At 40.3% G+C, this 15,289-nt stretch overlaps 1 protein-coding gene across 1 annotated transcript in view; it reads right to left on the bottom strand.

Moving 5' to 3' along the window:
* The window catches only part of sgms1 (sphingomyelin synthase 1), a 41,689-nt gene extending 26,567 nt beyond the window's left edge, over positions 1 to 15,122 (bottom strand). The window contains exon 1 of the mRNA XM_036547586.1: positions 14,918 to 15,122. The gene's annotated coding sequence lies outside the window, so the exon portion shown is untranslated. The remainder of the gene's footprint in view (positions 1 to 14,917) is intronic.
* Between the last annotated feature and the right edge of the window lie 167 nt (positions 15,123 to 15,289).

Below are 15,289 nucleotides of genomic sequence, written 5' to 3' on the forward strand. Positions count from 1 at the left end.
TACTGCAGACAAATGAATTCAATTAACTGACGCTAATGATGCAAATGTCCAGGTCGTCATAGTGGGAATTCAATGCACAATGCATGTAGGTCAAAGGAGAAACATCTCCTGGAGACACACAACTTCCCTTGATCATGCTGACAGTATGCAAGCAGTTTGCTGACCTTGTATTCAGACAAATCTGCAGAAAGGGCAAAACCGTAAGCAAAAAATCAGCATCTATTAGGGTTTAATAATTCAATCTGGGTTCAATCCAGGGCTCAAAGTCGATGAAATTAAAAACTGTGAAAGTATTGTTTGATAAATTCTAAGCACAGCCAATAGCTTTGATAACAAAAGCAAACAACTTTAAAAAAAAAATCACATTTTTCCATCTTATCCCATTTCTTCAACAAGATCAGCTTTTAAATAACTGTCCACCTCCATAAAAAGAAAGAAAGTCTTACCAGCAACTTGTGGGTTTCCTCTGAGATGAAGCAGGGTGTAAACTGATTGCACTGTGACAGATCTCAGAAGCAGACACTGAAATCTCCAGTATAGAGCAATGCCACAGGAACACCAGAGTCTTCTGAAGCACTCATTAAGATATCCACAAAGAAGAAGCAACACTCATATGAAAACTCCATTTTGCCTTTGATTTTCTCCTACTTAACAGAGATAATTATTTGTCCTCCAATGTATTACCTCTTTTTCAAGTGAAATTATAAATTAAGAAGATAATCATCATAATCGGGAATTTCCATCTCATTAATCTAAAACAGACCTTCTGGATTGGGATATCAATTATATCAAGGTAATAACTAATCAAGATATCATCGTTATGAGGGCAAGGGTGTCTGCGATAATTCCATTAGTTGTCCATCCCAAACCTGCAGCTGTAACAGGTTGTGTGCAGATGCTGGCCAATGTACACGTATGCCTGGCATTTCATATGCGTTTGAGAAGACAAACGCCACTTGCTCAGCTTTAAGGCTCAGCAGATGGCTACATGTGAAGCTCATGTGACAGGAAATACGGGGGAAGAGGGGGCCCATCCAGTCACAGCGAGACGTGAAAATCAGATAGGTTACTTCCTGCTTGTGACAGGAAAGGCAAGCCTAATTCAATCAAGGCCTTTCGTGTGTGACTGTGAAAGTGTTAACAAAATGACTTCAACGGTCCCATTTACACATGGTACTGCAGTGACGTGTGAGCTTCTGTAGTAACCATAACCATAACTCCAAAAAAAGCAACCGCGATTCTAGTGTAAACTGCAGCACCAGTGAAAGAGAAAAGAGGTGGAGGTAATTCTTCAAAAGCTGCATTGTTATCCTTGAGCACAATAAAAAGCAGGCTTATTTTCAAACCAATGTGACAGAGCATTTATTTTTCAGGCATATCACTGGTGTGTGTCAGTCTTTTCAAAGGAGAGCGCATTGTTTATTCTTCCAAAACATTTTAGTAGCTGAAGGCAGGTCCTTTGCAAGTAAAATAAGCCAGTCAACTTATGTCAGTGAGACATCAAACATTTATTCCCCCAAGCTAAACCTGTCACTGCCAGCTGTTTTCGAGGTCTAAAGCACAGGTAAACACATGTCACATCTGACATAATATCTAGGCTGGAAAGATCCGGAAACCATGGGCAATTTATGCTTGTTTAGTTGATAAGGAATCTTACACCCTACCATTTCTGCTGAAAGAGTCACATGGATCCATTCTGAACCATTTTTGGAGTCACAGTTGTCAAACTGTAAAAAAACCGCATTACACACACGGTAGGTCTGTGAATTGCTTTTTTAAGGGCCGCTAAACATGCATTCGATGTTTGGGGGGGCTGGGGAATGAAACCACACTGATGTAATGGGTCATGCCACAAACGGTAGTGGAAAAGGAATTTGGAGAAATGGAGTCACACATTTCTCGATTATGCAATGGACATAAGGGATCAGAGGTCAGGCTATCTGGCCAGGAAAACAGGTTGTAATTTCAATAGTCAAACTTAGATTTTGAAAATATGCTTGCCACAAATGTCATATGGCTTTATAATACACCAACTATGCAATACATTATTTGTGGGTTCCATTCAATACTGGCAAGTCCTTACAGTGTAGCCAATCCCTTTTTCAATGTGTGAAAGAAACGGTGGGGGTGGGGGGGGGGTGTTTCAGCAACCTGCGTAGTTAAAAGGTAGCATACAGTACACACACAGCTTCCTCTGCCTCTCTCCACATCTTGCCTAAAAAAAAAAAAAAAAAAAATCACAGATCTCATGTGAATCTAATGTGCTCTGAATTCTTGTGAAGGGACACCACATAAACAGTAACAAACAGTGAAATGTACAGCTTTCAAAGTGGATATGTGAGAGGGCAGGTAGAATCGCCAGCTTTTTCATCAAACAGAAAAAATCCAAAGAGATGCCAGAGTTAAAAGTCCATTAAAAGGTACTCATTTCCAAAAAACAGCGTTAATGAAGTTGAATTTACAATTTATACATTAAATTATGGTGATATTGCCTTTAGAGCTGCCTTCATGAAAGTTTGTGAGGCCTTTTCATTAGCTACACATATTCAGTTCACTGTTATTAAAATAAAGGTAATAATAATCAGACCACATGCCCCACAGAAACCTAACTACCTAGTCCTTCTCAAAACCCTGTGGAAACCCTACTATGTAGCTCTGTTAACAAGTTGACCTGCAAATCTTTTGCAGCTAGTTGTTGGGCGACACGTCCCAACTGCAAAACCAGGAGCTGTACCACACCTACGATCAACAGAGCGCATGGATCTGTAAAATGACACAACTGACAGAGTCAATCCAGTGGCTGTACCTGTGAATTGCGTTAAGAGGTGGGTCCTTCAGAAGCTGTGAACTCTTTGTACTTGAGGGCCATCAGCGGTGTGACATTATCCTACTTGCCAAGATGTCACACAATTTGTTGTTGAAAACACAAAGCATGGCAGTGATTGGCAGTCTAAACAATGTTACACGCACACACGTGTGTGTGTCTGCACACCCACGTGCACACACACGCACGGCACCGTCTCCATAGCCTTTGACCTAGATTTCATCTAAACTCGACGTTGTGCAAGACTTGAAATAATCTAACACTTGACAAAATCGCTTACTCAGAGTAAAGGACAAAGCGCACTGTGATTTGAAGATTTGAGCCCTTTATAAACACATATATACACACACAATATCTTGCTAAAATGTTTGGAAATAGTATCTAAACTGAGTACAAGTACATGTTATTGTACATATTCACCTTGCTTTGACTGCAGTTCTGAAAAAGGTTTTAGTTCGTCTAGCAGGCTACAACACAACATCGACATAGATCATTTCACATGAGTTATAAAGAAGTGCACTATAAAGTCAACCTTTTAGCAAGGTGAAGTCTAAATGAAAGACCACTGTATCACTCCTTTTTCATCTCAGAATCTTAAGTCTGAAGGAGGGGGTGGGGGAGTCTGTACACTGCTAAATTACCATTTTATTGCTTTCTAAAACCAACAATATTCTCATAATATTTCAGACACTGTTAGGTCCTGGAACACATCCAGCCAATATGTAGCCTACTGCATTCAATTTTTCCCCCCAGAGGGGAAAAAAAAAAAAAAAATCACAGCAGACAACCTGCCTCTTTCACAAAAGTCCTCATCATATCCGTTTACTTCGTACTGCCATGTCATTCTGAATGAGGGGGATATCACATTCTTCCATTCTTCACACACCGCTGAGGCTCCAGAGGTCTCCACCTTCACCACGCGGCTTCCCGCTTAATTAGATTTAACACAGTCTACAGGATTAAAAATGCTATCCTAATCTCAACAGTTTTGAACCAAAGGACAAAATATATAGAAACAAATACTAAAATGGTAGACTTCTTCATAATGCAAGTTTAGCAAATCTGTTGACAGCTAACTTTGTTTAAACAGTCATAAGCCCAAGGTTGCATTCCTCTACGTGACCTGATCACACACAAACATAGCTTTGGTATATCCCAGACCCCTCACTGTCCAACTGCTACTCGCATTATCTCCGAAACTTTCCTGGAGGAATGCGGAATGCTCAGATATTCCATTAACCGCAGACTGTTTCCAAATTGGGAGCACGCTTCTTCCATACACACAGAGCAGATGGCTTACATTTTCCAAGCATAAATCCACGGGTGCAATAAGACCCATCGACACAGCACCAAATGCCGAGCGCGAGATGCTGTGGGACATAATGGGAGTGAATACACCCCCCCTGCAGCAAGGGTGGCCAAGAGGGGGCAAACACGGGAATCCGGCTGCCCACGCGTCCACATGCAGGAAACTTTACAGTGACCTTTCACCTTATGCTCGCTTAGTTGTCATATCCTCTGCATTTCCAGGAGAGCACAGGAAAGACACAGAAATCCACAGCTGCTCCACAGCTACTTCCCAGCAGTAAGGCAGTATAACTGATTGTTTAAAATCTGCGCGTTCTGCAACAAATGATTAGGGGACATCACTGTGAGATGCAAGGAGCAGAGCAGATTTTGTGACTACATGCAAACGATACAGTAGCTGCAGCTTTATGTATTCATTGGACAGAAGTTGTTGAAATGTAGCTTATCCCAAGAGAAACATCCTTCTTAAAAACAACACAATGTCTTGCAACAGCAGTTGCTAGAAGAGGAAAGAACACATAAATGTGTTAGCAGCCACACTAAATGCTAAATACCAAATCACCAAACACTCAACTGTATCTCACCTGTTGCTATGTAAGTGCAACTATAAAATGTTTAACTTAAGGTCCCTCAGTTTTATGCTTATGTTTTGTTTTAAATATACAAGATTCCATGTTTCCTTGTTTTTCCTAGCATGTGTAATGCAGCTTCCATGCCACCTAGTGGCCTCTGATGAATTCCCTGCATGGACTAGGCTTAGATAACTTATATGTGTGAGTGAACAGCCCAGGCTTATCTATGTGTCATGAGACGCCAATAAGCAAGATGTCGGTACACAGAGTGGCCTTCAAGTGTGCACGCTAGGCTTAAGTCAGCCTTTAGAGGGAAGGCGTGTGAATGTATGTTGCACACACACATATGGGGTCATTTCACAGAAATTTGAACAAGAGTGGACCTTAACCCTCTCCCACAAAATTCCTTTCAACAAAAATTGTAGTGAGACCAACAGGTTGGCCAAAGGTTAAACTGGTTTTTCCATTTAAACATCATTTAAATTGCGCCACTGCACCATAGCTTATGTGGTAATTGATCAGAGTCAACCACTTTTGAAAGGCCATTGTCTCTCACTGGTCCAAGAACGTGACTTGAATCTTTACTCAAATTCAAATAATGGAAATATTCAGAATCTTCTGGCAATGCATCACTGGACCAAAAAAAAAAGAAAGAAAAAGACTTGAGTATGTATGTAATTTTTGCAGTATAATATCCACTCACTTAACTGTGGTTGGCACTCAGAAAAGGTCTGGTTTACACCCCACCCACTTGGCAGATCTACCTCACACTGTGACACAGACGGCTGACACTTTGGCCAACACGAACATGCAAAACAGCATTACAACAGACGGACACTACAGGCAGATTCTTCAGTATTGCAAAGGCAACTGCAAACCATTAGTTACATTTGGAGATATTAAGAGATCTCATGCACTTAATGCAAGTCAGACTAATTCATTTCACTCCTGAAATCAAATGAAAAAAAATGACATCCATGAGAACTTCAACTAACTAGTTCAGAAACTCATGACCACTAACATCTTGTTTGTCATTTAAAGAACTCCACACCAAGCAGTGAATCAATACTCAATCCCTCTCTGAAACAGACAGCAACCACCAAAATATTTATTTGATATGGTGTATCAATATATGGTATGTACTTTTACATTGATGAGATTTTTCACTGTGTAGCAAAGCATTCCCAAAAACTGAATATGCCAGCTTTGGTCATTTCTTAGCTTGATTACAATACTTTCCTTCAGGGATGTCACGATCAAGTTTTTTGCCCCCGATCCCGATCCGAGTCATTTAATATTCAGTATCTGCCGATACAGAGTCCCGATCCGATACTTGCATTTTCCTAGATAATACAGTTGCACAGTGCACACTTCAAGTACATTAAAGTTATTAAAATCAATCCAATGTATATGCTTGACAATTGAATAGCTCTGCAATGCATTAAGAAAAAAACTGCCTGCACAAACTGTTCCTTAATGTTTTTTTTTTTTTTTTACAAAATAACCAAGTAAACAACCTAAAAGATGTCTTTATAAATAGCTCTTATCAATTCCACTTAGTTTTACTACTACAATGCTGCACTAACACCCAAAATGAGTAATATATTCACAATTCCACTGTGTAATAGTTTAACTTTAACATTCACAGTCACAACAAATAAAAAACTTACAATTCCGCTTAGTGCAGCATTATAGTGAAACTAGTATACTAAAAATGAACAATTGTCTTGAGGAAATTTCTCTCTCCTTTTAAAAGTATCCTCCAGTGTGTGTTTGAAACTGAGGGGGCAGTTTCACCCGTAAACTAGGCTCAGGCTAATGTTGTCGTCACAACGGGGTTTGGGTCAGGACACAGGAGTCAGGTTCCAGGTTCAGAATTTTATTGAGGATTTGCTGGGTGGTTGTGGAAGGTGTGTGTGTCTGCTGTTCATGTGTGTGGTTTCCTGCAAGGGAAGGAGCAGGAATACAGAACGAGGCCTTTAGAGTCACGAAAGTGAGCAATTCCCACAGCATTAAACACCGCAAGTACATGGATAGCTCAATGGAATGGGAGCCCTCTACATGACCACAAACATGACCTAACTAAACCTACAGACTTGGTGCAGCTATGCATTCATGAATTTCCTCTACGTTTAATTGGTACACTATTTGTGGTTAATCGGCGCAGCGCTTCTCTCACAGCCGTGATACATGCAATCCGGATGTGAGCTAATAGCGGCTACGTTGCCTACTGCTTAGGAAGCCGTCCCTTACACTACTGCGCATGTGCAACCAGGCAAACAATAGGACGTGGTTCTGTCCGTGACCGCAGGAGGTCCTATGTGTGTACCGTTCTGATTACACTGTACCCCATGCATGCAGAAGAACTGATGATGCTAGCTAGCTGGATTTATGGGAGGAATTTCATCTGCTATTTGCCCTTCAACAGTGTAGTCTACTGTACAAACAATGCGCTATGCTAACGTGTTGCCTTCCACCAACACTTTGTCTCAGTACAAATAACAGACGAATATGATCTTAATTAATGTGCACACATAATTGGATAAGAAGGCATATCACCATTCTCTCTACAGACAATTGTAATACAACCAGTTGAACTCAGGCATAGTACTTACTTAGGCACAGACGCGCACAACAACAACACAATACTCTGTCCCCAAGGGTTTGGTCTCCCCACCTCTTCACCCCACAGGTATTGGTGCAGTACTGAGGCAGGGGAGGTCACCACTACTTTTATATTGTCCCTATCCTTGGCCCTGTTGGGGTTCTTACTGGTGGCCAAACGATACGGACAGGTCAGAGGGAAAATGGTGACCTGGGGGCCGTCCTTCGGGGTGTGCCTGTGCCTCGGGTTACCTGCTGGGGTCCTTCTGATAAGGGGAGCAGCAGGACCGGTTTGGGCAGGTTTCAACAGAATTGTAAACAAAGTGCCTGTGAGAGGTGGAGGTGGTGTGCACAAACAAAAGCCCCTTTCAGACATGCACTGCAACCCTGAACTTATCTAGACATTGCCCAGAGGAGCTGTATGTGAGAACACAAATGTCCGAATCAGTTGGACTGGACATTAAACGGACTTTGCCCTGCCAGCTCCCTAGTACAAAGTCTGTAATGTCCGATTGAGTCCATGTGTGAATAGAGCAGGTCATTGTCCAGAGAATTCACAGCGAGCAAGTGGGCATTTTCATGACTCTCATTTTCATGATTTCTGAATTCGACTGGCGCAGAACCGGAAGAATACAAAAATCTGCTTTGTACTCTTTTCTGCTTGCCTGTATATTGCTTTCCACTTTTTCACTGATATTGTGGATACATCCAAATGCATGTTATTTTGAGTCCAACGATCATTAAAGAGATAGTTAGCTATAGCTATACTGCCAAAACTTGTCTCTTACGATGATTAATAATGTTGGTTAGTAATTTATTATCTGGTTAGTAGCTAGCTAAGCTGTAGCTAAGTAACAGTGATAGGTATAGTGAGATGGGTGAACTGGTGACCTAACATTACATGGCGAACAACAAAAGCTTACCTTCCTGTTATAATAAATGTATTATTAGTAGGCTACTAAATTATGTGTACTGGTAGCACCATTTGGATGGCTATGTGTGATATTTTTTTATAGGCTACCCAAAAGTACAATAGCTTTGTTCGCCTTCTCCTCCTCCGTGCCACATTATGTGCCTGTACCACCGAAAGGTAAGACATTGAAGAGAAAAATACTTGAAAATACTTCAACTCGCGAATACTTTTGATGAACTCATGAATACTTTTATTGAGATAGAAGAGATAGAGAATAAAATGTTCCAGCTAGCATGATTTTACTACTTCTGTCTCTGTAGTTAATGGTTGTTCAATTTCAGTTATTCACTCTGTTACATGGGGGGGGGGGGGGGGCAGAGTCCCAACACTACACTACCCAGAATGCCTGCACTGACACAGTCAAGCACACCTGAAGGAAGTCAGAAGTAATGAGCAGACCTACCAAATAACCTTATCAGCAAGCTCACATAACAAATTTTCAACAGTGAAACAACTTTGAGAACATGGAATTTTTCCAGGTGGCTATAGTCCTTGATCCACATTTCAAACTGGTGCAAGGATGAAGAAAGAGATGCCACAAAGGAAAGGCTGACTGACAAGGTCAGTTTTGTCTCCCCAAAAACAGCAGCAAAAGCGAAGAATTCATCTGCTCCGTCCCCAAGCCCTCAAAACAGATAACACTGCATTTATGGACAGCCTGTCCACAAGCCCACACAATAGATACTACTGCCGCTTCATAGATGCGTAGTCTGTTACCTAAGCCTTCCATGCCCATCGGTAGACCAGATCAACTAGCGTCCGGAAGGCATGCTACTAGGTACAGCCACTTCTTGGCATGACTTGCACGTAAATGTCTTGCGATACCTGCCTCTTCTGTCCTTGTGGAGTGCTGCTAGTGAGGTATTTAGGTCAGAGAGACATAAACCAAGTCAAGTAAGAAAAATGCAGGGCTCATGATTATCAGGTATAACCACGAAAACAAAAGGTTTTCAGGAATAATAAAAAAGCTTACAGTTTTGTTGCGTTTTGACATCTTATGGCATAATATTGCCATAATATTTTTTTTTTAAATAAGGGGAATATCAGACAGAATAGCCTACTTCCTTTATTCAAACTCAACTTGAATCCTTTATCAAGACTCTTTTGCAAATCAAATTCCAACTGAGAAATTTAATTTGAATGTTCAAATTCAATTCAAATTAGGGAATTATTTAACGCTCAAATAAACATTAAAAATGGTTAACACTACTCTCCTACCCTGTGTTAGAGGATGAGGGCCTACAAAGAGATACTACAAGAACATATTTTAGTTCTTCATCTTTGACCTCCTCTTCAACTGTAATAAAGCTGTGCTGGGATCAGCAGTAACAAAGAGGGACTTACAGGTCAGGTGGCTTATCAAAACCTTCCAAGCCACTTACGAAAAACCTCGCAAAACTACAAGAACTGTCAATGAAGCAAAACACAGGACTAAGTTTCACATGTAGAAAGGATTTAAAACATGCCTTCTGACAATTTGGATGTTCAGAATTGCCCCCACCCCCACCCCCACCCCCACCGCAACTGCTACTCACATGCATTGGCAACAAAATAATCAAACCTCAAAACACTCAAAAACCTGGCCCTGCAGGGTTCACTATATTTCAGGCAAGATGAAAATGGCAGTTCTTATTTAAAGGCATTGCAGCTCTTATCCAAATACATCATTTCTGTGTTCACCATAAACTACGGGCTATACGGTAACCCGTGGTTTCTTGCTTTCATACAGATTCCATCAATTAGCTACAGAACTCTTTAGCTGTGTTAGCACATATTTTAAAGCATAATCACCTATCCTCTTAAGTTCTCTTTGCAAGTGCATGGTTTGTTTGTGCATAAACATAAAAGTCTCACAAGTCTTCCAAACTGCCCTTCATCAGGGCATCAGACAAGAGGATTAAAAAATGTGAAACTAGCAAGTTCTGAACATTTGAGATGAATGTTTACATTTCTATATTTCTCATCAACATTTCCCTTGTTGATTTTAAACATGATTTTCCTTTGGTTTTAAGCCACTCATTAACCAACTGGTGTGACCTCTAAAAGCTTACCACATGTTGTACACGTATATATCATTAACACCTTTAAAAAGCACAGGATGTTCTGATATTCTGTACTTTCTTGAGAGATAAATGTCCATCCCTAACAGAAATGCAGACCTCTTGCTTGTTTCTATGCAAGGGTTCTCCCAAGAGAATAAACCCAGCTGCACATCAATCAGTGCCCTGAATAACAAAGGTAAGCGGTGGTTAATATGAGGCACTTATGCATAAACACACCTGAGAGGTTCCTAATGAGCCTCAGGTCTCCACGGCTCCCCTGCTTGCCACTGACTGGAAACAGCACCTGGTGCCACAGGAGTTGAAAGTTGAAAACACTGACATATCTTACGAGTGCTATGAAAACATTTACAATGTTCACAGAAAAGCTACGAAATTGATGCAAAGAAACACTTTAAATACATATCTTAACATCATTACATTTGTAAAATAAAGCAACATGGAACAAATAATGACGTTAGTGTAACAGAGTGCTTGGAAAATAGTAATGCAAACCTAATTAGCCACTAATTCCTAGGAATTGAATTAAACAGATAACAAAATTATGATACAAGCTAGCGTGGCTAATCCTAATATCGCGTGACTTAATATCATGCTGTGTGGATGCAGTAAACTTATCTGCCATTTCCATCTAACACAGATCTCATGCTAGCCACTGGCGCATACAGCATTAGCGGTAGAAGAGTAAGGTTTCATGAACTCCAAAATGGGTGACACTTATAACACATGAGTGTATGTGCCTGATTTCAATCCTTGGACAAGCTCACTGCAGAAGTCACAAAGCATCAAGAAAAAAAAGTCAAGACAAAAACCTCCCCAAGAGTAAATAAGACCTCTTTGGTGAGTTAACCAATGAAACAAAAACAACTGGAATGGGCGCGAGTGGTTGCAGTGGGGGGCCAGTCAGGAGAAAATGAAGGGGGACAGGCTCTTATCATTTAATTAGGTCCTCAAGGAGAAAAATATATTCAGATATTATAAAATAAGGGAGATGGCTGTAGTCAGGCTGGCAGGGGACAACATACAGTTAGCTAATTAGACCACATTAGCATTTCAGTTCAAGTTTACAACTAATATTGTACAGATGTACATACATTTTTATTTTTATACATTTTATACATTTTACAGTTTTATACTTTCTAAATATTGTGGAATATTTATGGACAGACCTAAGAATTGGTTAATAAAGATTAAGCATTTAAAAAATGTACATATTGGATTGTTTCTCCTGCTTATTTTTTACTATTTTATTCTTAATTTTTGATAGCACTGCGTAGACCAAAGTTATCCTGTGTGCAAATAACTGACTTCATTTCAGAAAACACAAGTCACATTTATTCATATCCTTGTTATTAATATTTTGTAAATCGTCATCTGGAATGGATTACACTGACAGAATGATTGCTGTTGTGTTTCATGAGGTTCTGTCACTTCTGTTGGTAATTTCTGACCATTCCCCGTGGCAGACTTTCTATAGTTCCTTCATACCTTCTTGTTTTTGTTTGTGAATGGCTTTCTTAACTACAAACCACAAATGGCTGAATGGGTTGTGACCTGGAGACCTCTGATCAGGACATTTTGTGCTTAGTTAACCATTTTGTTGTAGATTTGGATGAGTATTTTGGGTCACTGTAATACTGGAATGTCAAGGCTCAGCCAAAGGCTGAGCATTCTGGCAGTGAGAGTCAGGTTTTTGGCCATAACATCCTGGTATGTACTGGAGTTCATAACTGCCTCTCTCAGCAAGGGGTCCAGGACCCAAAGATGCAAGACAACCCCAATACATAAGAAACCTCCCACTGTATTTTACACTGGGTATGGGTTCTTTCTCCACATAAGCTTCATCTTTTTATGCCAAACAAAACTGATGAGCATGTCCAAAAAGCTAACTTTTCATTGTATCTAACCATAAATTTTCATTCATATACTTAGCCAATTCATATATAATTGCCTCTTTTTATGACATAATTTCATCCATACGTTTCTTCCTTGCAACCCAGCCATGAATGTAACAGTGCATGGAACGCTGATTATTTTTAACGCTTTATAATACGAAGTTGCCTTTAGGAGATATCCAACTGTTGCCTTTGGATTTACGGTTGCCTCCTGAACCACTACTCTCAAAAAAGCCATGCTGATAAATGCTTTTTCTTCCTGGCAGGGTTGCCAATGTATCAGTAGTCTTCACATATTATTATTATAGACAAAACAGTGGAAAGTGGTAGATTGTTATTCGTGAATTCCTATATAGCCATCTTCCAACATGTCAATAATATAACTGCAGCCTTCAGAGAGCTAACCGTAACCATGATAATGCATGCAACTGATGAATCTATGCTGCATATTACCTCCTTTCATACCAAGGGCAAAAGGAAGCCTTTGGATACCTCTACATAGTTCCAGAAGCTTTCACTGATCTTCCACTAAGCAGAATGCTGGGGTAGATTGATTTGTCTGGTTTTGTTTTAAAGATACTTAAGGGTGTGGGCATGTGTAATATATATATATATATATATATATATATATATTATGTGTGTGTGTGTGTGTGTGTGTGGCGGTTGCCTGGCAGTTGTAGGGGCACCAGAGGATAGAATGGAGTCACTGAGAACAAATTACAGAAAACAGCAGATCTCTCATGTTCCATCCAGAGAGAAACACAGGTTGGATATTTCCACTTCTGCTAACATTTATCACAGAGCCTGCTGTAATCCTTCTGCCATTATGGTGAAGAACAGTAAATTAGGTAGATTTTTGTTTCCAAAGATGAAACAGCACTCATTTAAAAGCCGTACAAGAAAAGGTGTTGGAATCAAGTGAACTATGATATTTGCTTGAAAACTAGACTCAACTAGTACACACTGACTCAGACCACACATAGTAAAAATGATCTTGTGTAACCTAACCATGGAGGGAAAGGAAGTCATTCCAGATTGACATAATTCTACATAACTCACCATATGCATGTTGCTGCAAGCTCTGCTGTTTAAGAGAGATTGCTGGTTCAATAAGCACACAAACATCACAGCAAGCAGACGTATACGTTTCGATAAACTCATCCTTTTAATCGCGAAACCTGATGATTTAGGCCACATTACCAAGAGAATGCACATGAGAGAAAGTGATTAAACAGAATGAAGTGATCAGCACTTGGTATTATACACCTAGTCTTCAGATTTATGTTGTAGGCCTGGTCAATGTAAAGATAATATTTCATCACTACTTCTCCAAGCAATATTTTGTTACCACTTAAGAGACGTGCACAACCCCATCTCGATCGTTTCTTCCATATCCTCCGACATAAAACAAAACCCTGCAATACTATAAAACAAATAAAATAACCCACTGTGCTACTGTCGACTTCCCTGTTATCCATTAAAATTCCACTATTACGCCCTTCTGCACTGGCCTGGATTATCTTCCAGACAGTTGTTGATACATGGCAACTGACCCACTTACAGACAGGCAAGAGGTAAGAGGCGAAACAGGGAATCAAAGACCCACCACATTTAGACTACCTGAAATGCAAGTCTGAAAATAGGGACAAGGCCACACACACAGCCATTTAACATGTTTACTTTTTATAGCTAGGCTTTTTTAAGAATGTACCGACATTAACAAATCAACATCTCAGAAAAAAATGTGAAAGTGAAAATGCACAACCAGACAACGTTAGCCGAAACTGAAGCGAAGGCAAAATGCAAGCAAAAATGGCTAACGTTCTCGTTTCTATGTACGAGTTGACTACCTAGCGTTTGCTAGCCGTGTACTTACTTTATCCACAGGTGTGCAACTGTATGCAACTCGAGCCTGATACACTACCTAATAACTACTACGCTTCAAAAATAAACGTGATTACCACCCTCAACTAGGTAACTAGCAGCGAGTACACAACGATTCTTGTTGATACCTGGCTAACAATGAAAGAGAATTTCAGTGCATCACAATTTAAGGAGCAATCAGACTCTTCACAACCAGTTACTAATGGTTTGGTGACAAAATGTAGCCAGCTAGCTAATGTTTGCTTGAAAATTAGCAAGTCACGCGTAAACAAGACGATTAGCCTGTAATCCGTAACGTTAGCTAGGTAGCTATAATGTTATCTGGCTTAACATGACAATGATTTATTGGAGAAATACATCTCCGACAGCCAGTTAGCTACCAGCCAAGCAAGGTATAGCTAGCGAGTCGTCGAGCTACTTGGTGGTCTACAGAGTACTTGCTTTATGAGCTAGACATTTGAGTGAAGTCAAGATCAAGTACGCAGCAGGCTATCATACACTGGCTACCTTTACCATGTCAGGCAGCAACACTGGATGTTTTTGTCCTGACTGAGCAATACCGATGTAAATGCCTTCTTATCTGTTTCTGTACGACCGCCTACGTTGCTAGCTAACTGACGTGAGTTAACACAAATTCAGGCCATCGTTAACAAGATCTAGCCAAGTGTTGGTCTGCCTGGGAATCTGGAAACCTATAAAACACTAGCTAACGAGCAAACCAGCTGACTACAAAAATAGTCAAAGTTAGCTAACGTTACTGTTACTGTGGAAGATTACGCATTTGGCAACCAACTCACCGTGCATAGTCCAAACAGCATTTGCAGGCAAACCAGCAACATGTCATTCATAGGTGGCAAACTAAATGGCGAAATCCGGGAATCTTTGCATTTTCCGATTTATTGGTTTTAAAATGCCACGTAAAGTAGTCAAATGCATCGTTTTTGTTCCATAATGTTTGGTTACCAAACTGCCTTGTCCGCGGTAACCGTTATTTCAACCATATGTTCGTTAGCTGACATCGTTGTGGTGGGCGGATTCATTCAGTAGGGGGTTCGGTCCCTGTGTATCCATGAAACGCGTACAACTCATGTTTTTATTGATCCTCCGCACAAATGCGCGCGTTTTCATTGGTGTCGGATGAACGAGGCGTGTCTTTCATAAATAATAAA

The sequence above is a fragment of the Megalops cyprinoides genome, chromosome 1 (genome assembly GCF_013368585.1).
Source record: "Megalops cyprinoides isolate fMegCyp1 chromosome 1, fMegCyp1.pri, whole genome shotgun sequence".
Taxonomy (NCBI): domain Eukaryota; kingdom Metazoa; phylum Chordata; class Actinopteri; order Elopiformes; family Megalopidae; genus Megalops; species Megalops cyprinoides.